Here is a 14,106-nt window from a genome sequence, read left to right on the forward strand (position 1 = left end):
TGCTTTTCTCGCAGTTGCAGTTGATTCAGACAGCAGCATAAATAAGGGTATGCAAGGAACGCCGCTTAGGGGTCTCTTGAATGTCCTGCTGAACTGCATTTACATATTTAAACTTAAAACACAGATTCTATTGTATTTTGTATATATGCATGTATATACAATAGAAATCGTCTTCTTTTTAGTTTTTAAGAGCCCCATACATATATGACGCAGGTAGGGGACCCTTGGAAGTAAATGAAACAGCTAAATTCAGTGTTACACACACCCAAACTTCAATTGAAAGCAAAACAAAAAAGCTGTATGCTTTCCTTTTAATTCCCCTCCTAGAGAACAGCTTTCAAGTTATTACTGATAACCGGGGCTAGGCTGTTGCTAGTTTATTATGAGAATAGGTTCCGAATTTCTTGAGGTGAGCACGTGCAGTGTAAGAGAGCTAAGTAAGTATTTCGAAATTCTTGAAAATATGTACGGGTATTTTGGAGAAAGTTTAAAAAGACCAAGTTCTTCGGGAGACTTTGTAGTAGTAATAAAATATATAAATAAAGTAAATACTCATTTAAAATGTTGAATAACAAAAATCGTAATGACGTTTCCTTTTTTTGGAACTTAAAACTCTGTCATCATTAACAATGTTTCATTATTAATAATTATTAATCGAAATTATTAATAATATTTCAAAACATATGTAAAGAAGACTTTACTAATGCTCGTGAAGTACAACTGCTTTTATTTATAAATACTTTCAGAACAGAAATCCATAAATGATTTGCTGTTTTGAGTCAAGAGAATTATATTTTCTAAATAGTACTGAAATTATGATTTTTGAAATGAGCTTAACTATAGGTTTAATTGCTTTTTCAAGCATATACCTGTGATTTTTTTTACTCTGAACGTGGATTTTGCAATTTCTAGTGAATCTTTAACACCACGAGATTATTCTAATGCATTTTGAAAACTATGAGCATTTGGAAATAATTTCTAACATGGCAGTAATTTCAGGTGTATCTGATATGGTAATATTCACTGACAGAAATGATTTTTCTTCGCCTTTGATATCAGCCGTGCATACCTCCGCAGAGGGAAAATATTCTGATACAACTATTGAGGACTATGACACCACAAAGTGTCATTTAAGATTTGCTGCAGTCGCAATTGGCTGGATTTTCTTGGCTTTCTACGCATTTCCATGAATCTCCTGAAGCTGAGTCTTGAATTTTTGATATCCTATTAGCAATAAAACTTTTCCATTTTTGAGGAAAGGAATTTAGGCAATCTAAAACTATTTTTGAATCCTAGTATAAAATAGTCTGATCAATGCGAATATTCTTCCTTAAGATTGTTGAAACAAATTTATAGAGTCTAGAAAGAAGAGCTGCTCATAATTAGAGTCTTGCCAATGCTATTGACTTCACAGGAGCAACTTTTGTTTTCGAAGTAATTGATGGTTTTGGTTTACTGAGATTACGGCAAAGCACACTAGGGCTATCTACCTAAGGGTAAACCCTCTGAGAAGGCCTCCGTCCTAAGGACAAACCAAGCGGAGTAATGCCAGCTCAGAGGAAAATTTGAGAGAACCTGGCCGACCGGAGATTTGTGACTTTGAGGTAAAGATTGTCTCTTACGTACCGTAGACGTATTGCATGGTGATGCTGCGTACAATTCGCTGATGTATATTCCTTACAATAAAAATGCGCTGCCTAGAAGGCGAAGTTACATTACATAACACTGCACTTACATTGCATTTAAATTATACAGATGATAAAATAGTACAGAATACGATACATTACATGAGGATACAATATATTGATTAGTGTGCAGTTTACATTTCATTTAAAATATGCAGATGAGAAACAATTTAGTAAATAATATAATAAATTACATTGCTTAAGTTATACCGTACGGTATACGATACATTAATATCAGTTGCACTGTCTGAGATTACTTAGAATCTATTATTTAGAAATGACTATTATCTGCCTAAGGGAAGGGATGCCTTCGTGGAGGACCTTTCTAAGGGAAACTGGTTCGTATACAAGTTACACATGGGGAAAACGCCCATGCAGCCAGCTCGTTCGTGGGATTCGGACCGAACTACCAGTGTTCAGCGACTTTGCCGCTCGGCCGCTGGTGGGCCTCGAAGTAATTGATGAAATGTAGAATATTTAATCCTAGAATTCATTCTTAGATAAAACACTGTATGCTCAAAAGCGTCGCAAAGTCAATTAAATGACTATTTTTAATAGAACTGTTTTTCATCAAGAATCGTGAAATCTTGATTTTTATCTAAATGTTTAATTTGAGATTTAAATCGATTTCATGCTTGGGAAACATCATTGTGTAAAATCATCCCAGTCAATACTTTTTTTCTCTACAAATAGTGCATTAAGATTTTTAATTGAATGGTTGTAGATGATAAAAATCTAAGAGTATCATAAATTTTGCGATAATTGACGTTTTGTTAGGAGACCATTAACTGGTAAGTTTATTTTAATTTTGAATGATCTTTAGCGTCCTAGATGATTCCTACAATCGTATGGATTTAATTTTCTTCATTCTGCAAAAAATCTGTTCGGTTTCTTGGTTTTGGAGTAAAAGTTCAATGGCTGATGATTCATTGGATATCCATTTTTTCTTACTGGATAACCGTCTTTCTTCATGACTTCGATAATTTGTGAGTAATTTTCTTCATTCTGCAAAAAATCTGTTCGGTTTCTTAGTTTTGGAGTAAAAGTTCAGTGGCTGATGATTCATTGGATATCCATTTTTTCTTACTGGATAACCGTCTTTCTTCATGACTTCGATAATTTGTGAGACTAATTGTTTTGCTTCGTCAATATTCTTTTTCTCCCGTGATAACATCATCTACGAAAGTATCTTCAAATATGACTCTTGAAGCTTCTGAAAAACTTGTTGTTCTACGGTAAATTGTTTTAATGTTCGAATGACCAAATAAGGAGCACCATCAGTGCCGTACGCAACTGTCAGAAGCTGTAATTCTTGAAGCGATTCTTCAGAGTTTTCTCTGCAAAGGATTCTCTGGAAATCGACATCATTTTTATTGACTAGGATATGACAGAACATTTTTTTCAATATCTCCATCCAGTGAGTGATACAGTGAGTTCTAAATCTGAATAGAATATTGAACAATTCATTTTGAAGTTTTGGACTGGTATGAAGAATATTGTTGCGTTTTATAGGTTCGTGGATTTGGAATGAGTGATGACAACACTTGATGAAGAATCAAAACACAATTTATTCGCCAGTATTACTCAAGACAGTTCCAAAAAACACGTTTACAGTCGTCGAAAAGACTACGTTAAACACGTTGAAACAATCAGCAACACAGCCTTCAGACTACAACGGTGAAGACAGCTTCACGGCAAAACACATCCGGTCACTCGGAGCTCCAGACACTACTACTGAACTCAACATGCACTAGATACATTTCACGATAAACTGCTACTCTGCGTAGTGGCAGGGTGTATGTAGTTTTGGACCTGCCTTCGAGAAGATTTTGGAGTAAACCGATAAGAATTCATTCTAGAATGTTCTCGCTCCGTCTATGACATGTCGCCAAATGGACGATTTTGCGCCAAATCTGGCAACGCTTGTCTTTCTTGTCGTTTTCTGGCAACCCTAAAGCCGCTTTGCGGGGAAACTATCTAGCCGCAGCTGGGCCTTTCGTAGCAATAACATTTAAATAAACTCTGACTCCGCAGAGCAGTCAAACACATTCCGTAATTTGATAGTTTCACTTTGATCTCTACTAACTCTTGAATGAGATAAATAGAAAAACTCTGATGATTACTTTGAAAATCGACATTTGGAACAATCTGCATATGATTCAGAGTTTGATATTTTGGGATAAAGTGTATATATTCAGTTTTGGATTACATTGAAGTTTTCTTTCCAAGGAAAAGAATCCTCCCTTCACTTGATTTCTTGAATCACTCAAGAGAGCTTTATTCTTAAACGGGAGACTGACAACAAATCTACAATTAGAATTTCGACTAATGTTTTTTGATATAAATAAAATGCTTCCATTTGCTGCTCTTTCTTCACTGACTCGACTTCCCAGAACTTTTTCATTGAATTCTCATTGTGTACTAAAGCATGACAACTGATTAAGGAACAAAAGTGACGTCCTTCTTGAGCCAACCCAATTTTGAATTTAGAGCGCATGATTGGTTTAGATTTCACCCTATCTTTCCAGTGTGAATTAATTCTAAGAGTATATCTGCACCCAGAATGAGGTCAGTTTTTCTACTTATAGGCCCACCAGCGGCCGAGCGGTAAAATTGCTGAACACCGGTAGTTCTATCTGAGGTTCCAATCCCGCAAACGGGCGGGCTGCATGGGCGTTTTCGTGGTTTTCCCAATGCGTAACATGTATACGAGCCAGTTTCCCTTAGAAAGTCCTCCACAAAGTCATCTCTCCCCTTAGGCAGATAGCCCTCAAGGCTTTGCCGTAATCACGAAAACCACACCAAACCATCTTCTACTTATGTGAAAAGAAGGGCCTGCCAATTGCAATCCTTTCAGATAAAGCCAACAGAATATGTCAAAAATGGATTGGTAAATTTGATATCAGTTTTTTTATTATTACAGCATTAGCAAAGAAATTCTCATTATTAAAATGAGGAGTAAAATTTAACCACTTTCGTAGCACGTGTGGCAACTGTATCATCATGTCCTAGATTAGTAAGCTTTAGTCGATTACAAAGCGATTCAGTGATTAAAGACGTTTGAGAACCATTATCAATTAAAGATCGGCATTCAAGAAACTGTCCTTGACTATTTCGTAATTTTGTAACAGCAGTTGCTAGCAAAATTAAATTAGAATTCTTTATATTCCTTGTCGAGCAAAACTGCTGCTCTTCCGAGGTGCTAGCTGAAGTTTGATATAAAGGTGGATTTGGGGATGGTGGTAGACTGTAAATGAATTTCAGCTGAATGTTTTTTATCAATTCGAAATGTGTGAAGAATTGTGTGATTTTTCTGTTTGCATGAACTGAAAGATGTATCGAATTGAACTGAACAATGATTTAAGACAATTAAAACAAATGTTTGCTTTTCGTAGGAAGTTCCAACCTTCGTCAATACTCCTTTTAAGAAATTTCGGGCATTTAAAAAAATGTGATAGTTGGCTGATTACACAAGAATCTTGCTTCAATTTTATACTTGTTTTAAGAGAGAAAGTTTTGTTAATGGATTTTGTTGATTTATCTCGAGTATTATACACTCAAGAGCCAAAACATTATGACCAGCCCTACATTTTGCGATGAACGCACCTGGATGACGTGGAAAGCACATGATCAGGTGGAAGTGGTATTTAACTGCTGCTGGAGAGTCTGAAGGATCATTCTTTCACTTACTTCTGTGTGTGATGGGAAAGGCTGCGGATCTAAGCGACTTTGATAGAGGGCAGATTGTAATGGCTCGAAGGCTCGGAACAAGTATTTCCGAAACTGCACGACTTGTGGGTTGTTCACGTTGTTAGTACGATCTACAGTTGTTAGTACGTATGAAAAGTGGATGAATGACGGTGAAACCAGCAGTAGACGACATGGTGTTGGACGTCCACACGCTATCAAAGAAAAAGGTCGTCGGAGACTGTCTCGCATGCTGAGGCAAAACCGGAGCCAGACAGTGGCTCAACTGACAGCCGAATACAATGCAGGGCCAAGTAGAAAAGTATCGGAGTTCACTGTTCAGCGGACACTGTTGGATATGGGGCTACGCAGCAAACGTCTCACTCGTGTGCCTTTGCCGACCAAGCGTCATCGCCAACTACGCCTGCGCTGGCCCGGGAACATCGCGACTGGTCCATGGATCAGTGGAAGAGAGTTGCCTGGTCAGATGAATCACCGTTTGTCATTCATCACGCCGATGGCCGTGTCAGGATACGCCGTCTTCCAGGCGAACAGGTGCTCCCTTAATGCACAGTAGAACACAGGCCGGTGGTGGCGGTATTATGCTCTGGGGGACGTTCTCTTGGGCGTCTCTGGGACCCGTGGTTGTGGTAGAGCAGACCGTGAATGCTACAGGGTATCTGAACATCATTGCGGACCAGTTGCACCCTTACATGGCCTCTTTCTTTTCCAGCTGGAAATGGAATGTTCCAACAGGACAACGTCCCGTGTCACAAGGCTACAATTGTGTTGGAGTGGTTCCAAGAACAGGATACTGATTTCCAGTTAATGTCCTGGCCGCCTAACTCACCGGATCTCAATCCGATAGAACACATTTGGGATGTCATGGGACGGCAGCTCAGAGGTCAAAGACCACCAATTCGCAATATCTCGAATTTGCGTGACCGTTGCTGCAACATCTGGTACAATCTGTCTCCGGCCATCTCTCAAGGACTTGTGGCATCCATGCCAAGGTGGGGTGAAGCTGTGTTGCGCGCCAAAGGTGGCCCAACTCGTTATTGACAGATGGTCATAATGTTTTGGCTCATGAGTGTAATTCTCCTTTACATTCTGAGGGCTTCTAGCTTGTTTTTGTTTCTGTTTTAAGATGAAAAATTCTTGTCCTCTAACGTTAATTCCCATTTGATTTTAAGTGAATCTCTCTTGTAAGACATGTATCAGAAGAATTTTCACTAACTGATTTACATTCTAAACAGAGTGTTTTAAAATTCCAAATTACTTCATTGCAGGTATCTATCATCATTCGAATGGAATCGGATGCTGGTTTTACAAATTTTAGATTAAATAATATTCTACACTAAGAACATCCTAATTCCCTCTGATTATCATGTCTGTTGATTAAAGTGTCCCGAGCGTGTTTATAATTATCAGAGGTTATTGCAAATCCCCTAATAAGTCTTGCAGCATCAGACGAAACTGCCCTTTGTAGATATTGCACTTTTTGAATATCAGTGAGGGATTCGTTAGAATCATTTGAAATTTAAAATATAGGTTTAAAATTCAACCTGGCTTCAAACTAACCTGAAAACATTGAAAGATCATACTTTGGCAGCTTTATATACATACAGGATGTTGCATATTTTAACGCGTATCATCATTCAGCTGTGACTTTTCAATTCACTAAATTTAAATGTGTTTCTCTTTTCGCTAATGATTCATCTGCCAAATTCCCAGACTCAGATAAGCTTTTAAACTCGGATTCTTCATGAAAATATTCAAGAATAGAACATCCATTATAATATTCTTCAAGTTTATCACGACATCTCTGTAACTTCATTTGTTTTTAATGTAACAATTTTCTCTAAAATTTCTGGTGTTAAAACATCGCCGACAGTTCCAACAAAACTTCCAAATTTGCTTGATTTGAGTTCGGTACGTTAACAGAACTGATTATTTCATTTTGAATAGCTTGATTTTACTCTAAAGAATAAAATTAGTTACCTACAGATGTGGTGCAAACTTCAAATATATACTTAAAAATGTATAATAGAAAGGGGAACTTGAGAGTGAATTTTACATGAAAACAATTTGAATACAGCTAAAGCTTCCCTTAATAATTTTGCATTTATAACATAAAAGTACATATTTCGATTTCTTTATAAACCAGGTAACTCCAATAGAATATTAGGCTTGGACTTATCAGTAATCCTCACTGTTGGCCCCTTGTTTGATGGTTAGTTCAATAATTAATAATTATTGAAAGGCTTCCATTCAATACAGACTAAATTATTGATTTATTATTACCTAGAAACTTTGACACAAATAAATAAGGACCCAAAATGAATAAGATTTAGAGTTTATATGCACTAACAGAATTATTTACATGTTGACATTTTCACGGAATACTAAATTCTTGCGTCGTTTGTTGGTTTTTACATCTGTTTCCACAACAGCAAAATTGAAAACACATACGCAGAAAAACATCTGATGCAAGGACAGCGCCATTTATAGAGATGGATGAAATAAGGCATAAACCATATTGAAGCTTATCACCGTGTTATTTAAATATATAAGAATTTGAATAATTGACAGTTTTTCTTGGAGAGTCCTTCGTGAAGGCATTTCATACTAAGTTAGTTAGCCCTCACATACTTTGACATAAAAAGTCAAAGAGCTTAGTTGACTGGTACGACTGTTTAAAAAGCATAAACATCTTCAAAAATGCTAGCTTGTTAGTGGGGGATATGTGCAGTCACATCGAGATTAGAAAGGTATAGGCAATCAAACGTTATCCCTTCCCTTTTAACGAGAACAGTAACTCTGGCGAAAATAATTTACTCAAAGATATAATGAGTACTCTTATAGCAAAATTTTATTAGTCCCTTGATATTTATTGTAATAGAATTTACTGAATATCGTTTTTTGGAAGTGAAACTACAAGAAACTAAAATAAATTGTTTGTGCTAGAATTAGAATTGTGGGAAGAATTTGTTTTAGATTTAGATATTCAAAGACACGTCTAAATAATAAACGATATATTTTTACAAAAAATTTTTACAAATATTTTACCTTCTTTCTCAAATGAATAGTTGATATTTACTGATGAAGTGCACAATTTAAGTAATTAGTAGATTCTTTGTAATCTAAATACCAAAAAATTTCTTAATGATTTTAACCAAAACGTTTAGTTCAAATTCACAATAAATTTCGTTTTGTTAAGTTATTTGAATCTTCAAGGACTCCTGAAGAATATGTCGGAAAACGATGGAAAATATATTCAGTAAATATATTCAGTTCAAAAGTGAACTGACTAGCAGGATCATTGTTAAAAGACCTTTATTTAAATCATAAAGGTAATAAAGATGGTAATAATGATATAATCATAAAGGGTTTAAGGTAATAAAGATGATTTAAATAAAGTTCTTTCAACAATGAATTCTATTGATCCTGCTATTCAGTTCACTTTTGAACTTGGACTTGCAATTCTCTTCCGTTTCTCGACATTCTGGTCACACGTAACACATCCAACTTCAGTACTACGGTTTACCGTAAACCTTCATCGACTTGCCTTCCACCACGCTTTAAATCATATCATCCAACTAAACAAAAGTTAGCTTCATTTTATTCCTATGTTTTCCGTGCTTTTCAAGTTTGCTCCGCCAAACTATCCCTTGATGAAGAATTAAATTATTTAAAAGCAATAGCTATTGACAGGGGCTTTGCACGCAACATTATTAATCAAGCAGTTAAAAAATTTTCGTCTCAAAGCACTAAAAGGCACACTCTTGTTTTAGGAGATTATAAAAATTCTGTTGTCCTTCCCTTTTTTCCATCAATTAGCTATAAAAATGCACATATTTTGCAGAAATTTAACTTTCGGGTAGTTTATTCTCCCATCAATAAAATTCCGAGTTCCATACTCAAGGACCCATTCCGGATATGAATTCCTGGGGTATTTATAGGATTCCTTGCCAGTGTGGTTTAATTTACATTGGCCAAACTAAGAGAGCCTTAAAATTTCGCGTCAAGGATCGTGAGGCATATGTTAGAAAAAAGGAAACACAAAAGTCTTCTGTTGTCCAAAATTGTTGGCCCGAAAATCACACTTTCAATTTTTCTGCTGCCAGAATTATTCAAAAAACATCTTCCATTAGAGAACTGGATTTTCTAGAGGCATTTCACATTCAAAAAAATATTTTTGTTGTAGTTAACGATCCTGATTCCAATCCATCTTTGCCTTCGGCCTTTTAAGAAATTGTGTTTTAGTTCTGGTTTCATCAACAGATGGCGCCACTAGCTTATTTTCTGTCCAGGCCTTTCTTATCTTATGTAATCATTATATCCTATCTCGTTCATTTGATCTTTTGCAGCTGAGCATGGTGGTTCGGTAAAACCATCGAAAGTAGTCCTGTGAAAATTTGAAAATATAACGCTGATTTTTGTTGTTTGACTTCTGAATCATATTCTTTTTTATTGCCAAGACCAATTTGTGTTAATGAAATATATTTATCACATTTTATTCTAGTATTCACATTTAGAATTTCTAGTATGTAGTTTAATCGTTCAAATCCAAATTCAGTTTGTGACTAACACAGTGAAAAAAACAGTTCCCCCCCCTTAATCTTATCTAACACCAGTAATGTTTCGTACCATCGTAATCTCTCCGATGCATTTATTTCAAAATCATTCCTTCTGAGAAATTTATCTGATTCTTCTCTTCAATTTAAATATGTATTGCATTTAATTTGACAAACCCAAGAAACTTCTTATGGATAGCCATTATTTCTTCCACTAATCGAACGCTGTCAGATAGCTACTGAACTCAGCATACCCTATACATTTTGTCTGCGTTACGTGACTTAACACAATATCCTTAATCATAGACCCTGGAAAATTAATCAATTCATTTTGGAATCGAAATGACACATGTGCAGCATTTCTGATGCTGTTTTGATTTTTAAGTCTCACAATAGTTCATCATTCGTTTCGATTCTTAGATAAATCAAGCCTTGAATATAGCTTTTCAGTTGCACCCACTTAGCAAAGTCAAAATTTTATAATTGTTGATATTAATTTTTTATTTCTTTCAACTAATATTTCTTTTTCTAGAAATCAGCATTGCTGTTTTGTGCTGTTAATTTAAGACGTGGTTTTTATAAGCTTCATTTGTGATTTGATAGCGAGTGAACGGAGCGTGTGAACGGACGAAGGAGACCATATACTGGCTCAGAAGCACGATTAAAAATAATGTTGTACAAGCATAATGCTTTTTTAAAACTATCTAAGTACGTAAACTCAGAAGCATATTACCAACCTAACAAACGACGTATCTGCATTTTCTTTTCAACTCCTATCATCTTCTGAAAAAATCATATTTCTATCATCATTTAAATATTTCCACCAAGATTTGTGCTCTAGATCTGATACTGAACTTTACTTAAACTACAAATTTTCTCTTCCCATAATTTCTTCCGATGTTTTGCTGTCTTGAACTTAATTCCATTAAATATATTCCTGTCCATGTTGATATTTGCGTCCGAATTAGTTTGGCAAAATATGCGTAGCCTACTGCGATAGCTTCAGATCCTTAATTTAGTTGGGTAACTTTACACTGTTTCGCTAACAATTTAAAATGCCAAAACCAAAGTAAGAGACAGTCAGATAACTATTCGTTCCGTTGCCCGTCTAACTAAAAATGTCGCCAATGAAGTAAAAGTTTAAAACAAAACTATTTATTAACACGTTCCACTTGACGGTTTCGCGAACTGAATATTTAACAAAAACAAAACTTCGCTGCTTTTCAGGTGACCAAAATATACGTTCAAATTAAATCAAATATGGGATACAAAATTAACACACTTAACTAAACCTTAATACACCACCTCAACTGAATCTGACGAAATAACAACTAAGCAGAAACATAAGTTAAATTTCAACTACCATTAAGTATAGAGTGATTACTAACCTATGCTCACAAATGTTCTCTGTCAGCATAATTTAGAAACTAAAAGCTTATTTATACTTAAATTGCATTTTGGTGGAAGGTGATGAAATTAGAAGCTATAGTAAAGCCAAAATAATAAGCCAACCAGGTCAATTATAATAAAACCTTGCAATTTGAACTCGTTAATGCCATTTGTAACAACCTGAGGAACTTATGATAGGTAGAAAGTCTTAAGAAAATACTGACAGCATTATAAATGTATAATGTCGTTTTGATCGTTGGACGCTTTTTCAAAGAATATTGTGAAAGAGCTTCCCCTGAGTAACTGATGCGATTTTTAGCCCTGTGGCTTGCAATGCTTAAGTTATTCATACGATAGTGAACGAGAGCTCTGCGAGAACATGAAGTTTCATAAGAATTTCAGTTGAGCAGTCAATATAATAACTTCGGATATTCTTCGGAGAACAGCCTTGACGCCGAAAAGGGGAGAAACAGCTTATTATGGTAGAGCGGGGTATGGTTGTCATCCGATGACGTACGTCCTCTAGGGAGATAGTAAATTGTAAACTTTTCGATACTTTTTATAGACAATAAATAAAGCTTTTCCTTCACATTTTCAATTTTTTCTCGGTTATAGTTAAAAACAGATTTTAATAGCAGTAATCGGGAAACAAAACAAGCGAGATACTGCTGTTTACAATAATGTAAAAATAAAGCAGTAATTTGAAAATATAGAACTATAGATTTTTCTTATCTTAATCTATACAATCTCTTCATGGTAATAGTAAAAATCATGGGGAAAAAAAGGGGAATGAAACTGTAAGCTGTCAAACTATTGGGGGTTAAAGAAAAATATAGATAGTTTTTTTTCTATTATATGGGCATTCAGCCCACACTTTAAGATGAAACCTCACTACTGCATCGCATAACTAATTCACTGGAAATATGGATCATTGGATATGTTTTGCTTTTCCTAATGCAAATCACAACTACACATATTTATAGGGTATTCGATAAGATTTGAGGTACGTTATAAATGCAGGTGTTACCGGGGTACAATACATTTATCTTTTCTGCTACCGTGATAGCCACTACACATTTCAAGAGTAATATCAACATGGTAGTTACAGATATGGAACTATTTGCCTTTTTACAGATATGGAACTATTTGTTTTTTACTTATCATAGATTAGCAAATAAGGCATGGTTTGAAATTATTATACACACAATGTGATTTCAAATAATTAAATTAGTGATTATTAAAAAGACTTTTAATTCCACAAATTCTGTTTCAAATGACAATTATATTTCAAAAGCAAAACTACTCCATTACAACGTGAGTGAATTGTGAATTCCGAGTCTCAGTTCGGCAACACTGAATCTGTACATAAGGCAAATAATCATAAAAAAAAAAAAAAAAAAAAAAAAAAAAAAAAAAAAAACCTTCTAAGAAACAGTATATTCATAATTTGTTATAAGAATATATTCTGAAACTTATTCAGATTTCTGAAGTTTTTTAAAAATAACACTTTTTTTTTACTAAAATATATAAGTTGCTATTTCAGTGTCGGTGAAGTATCAAACTTTCAATACAGAGCTATATAAATTTCTATCCATAAAAAAATTTCTTAAATTTTCATCAGTAGCTAATAACAGATTTTATTTCAGATTTTAAAAATGCACTCATATATATATATATATATATATTTGTTCTGTTTTACCACTCAGCAAAACTTGAGTGAATTTTTTGGCATGGGGTTTGCTTTCACATCATTTTGAGTTTATTAACTTTCTTTAGGGATATGGTCACTTTTATCTGGTTGCAGGTATAGTCTTCTTTTTATTTTTTGTTTATTATATCTATCTTTAAAACATATTAAACTCACATTCCCTACATTGATTATATATTCGTTATGAAAATGAATAGTTGGGCAAAAGAATGCATAAGACAATTTAATGAACATTATATAACATTACAGAACTAATTGTAGAATGGCTACTATCTGGAAGGCTATCAAATACTGCATTTTAAAGTAAATAATAGTAACGTATTTCTGTCGTAGTTATATGAGAACTGCATAATATGAGATTATAGTATAGTTAGTTATATAAGAATATCTGAAATAATATTTTCACAAGCATACGCATAATGTTTCAATACACAGCAGAAAAAGTTGTAAAATAATACACATCCGGAAATAAGTGTCAAACGTAGCTAGTTATCTGATGCATATGTAGAATATATGAGCAGGAATATGATATATTTATACATATACGAAATCGGATCCAAAAGTAATTGCCCTGCGTTTTCGTCATAAATGCACATTACTTGACTTTTAATGCTAATTTAGCAATATAACAGAATTAAATTAGCAATCACTTACCAAACAGAAACAAACACATCTTAATCCCGTTTTTCCCCATATACTTCCCTTTTCTTCCCTCACATGACATTTACTTCCGTTGGCATAATGAAATGTCGCCTATACCCTTAAAGGAGCCAAGTTGCCGCAACTAAGGCTGTTCTCCGAAGAATATCCAAACTTTGCCCATGCGAAAGGTACGTGAGTTCATCTGGAAAGATTGGGTTATTTGAACATGGGAAAGCACAGGGGGGTTGCCTTCGTTGAGGACTTTCTAACGAAAACTGATATTTCCTAACCACAGTGGAAGATAAGGTTATAGGGAACTCTGCCACTGATATTAGCTGCTCTACATCTCTTATTCGCATGTTTTGCTTTTTAATGTCATCCCCCACCCAAGCAAGGTCTACACAAGAAGTTCTCTATC

The sequence above is a fragment of the Stegodyphus dumicola genome, chromosome X1, assembly GCF_044657685.1.
Source record: "Stegodyphus dumicola isolate Sdum_Otavi_A_Nest chromosome X1, ASM4465768v1".
NCBI classification, from domain to species: domain Eukaryota; kingdom Metazoa; phylum Arthropoda; class Arachnida; order Araneae; family Eresidae; genus Stegodyphus; species Stegodyphus dumicola.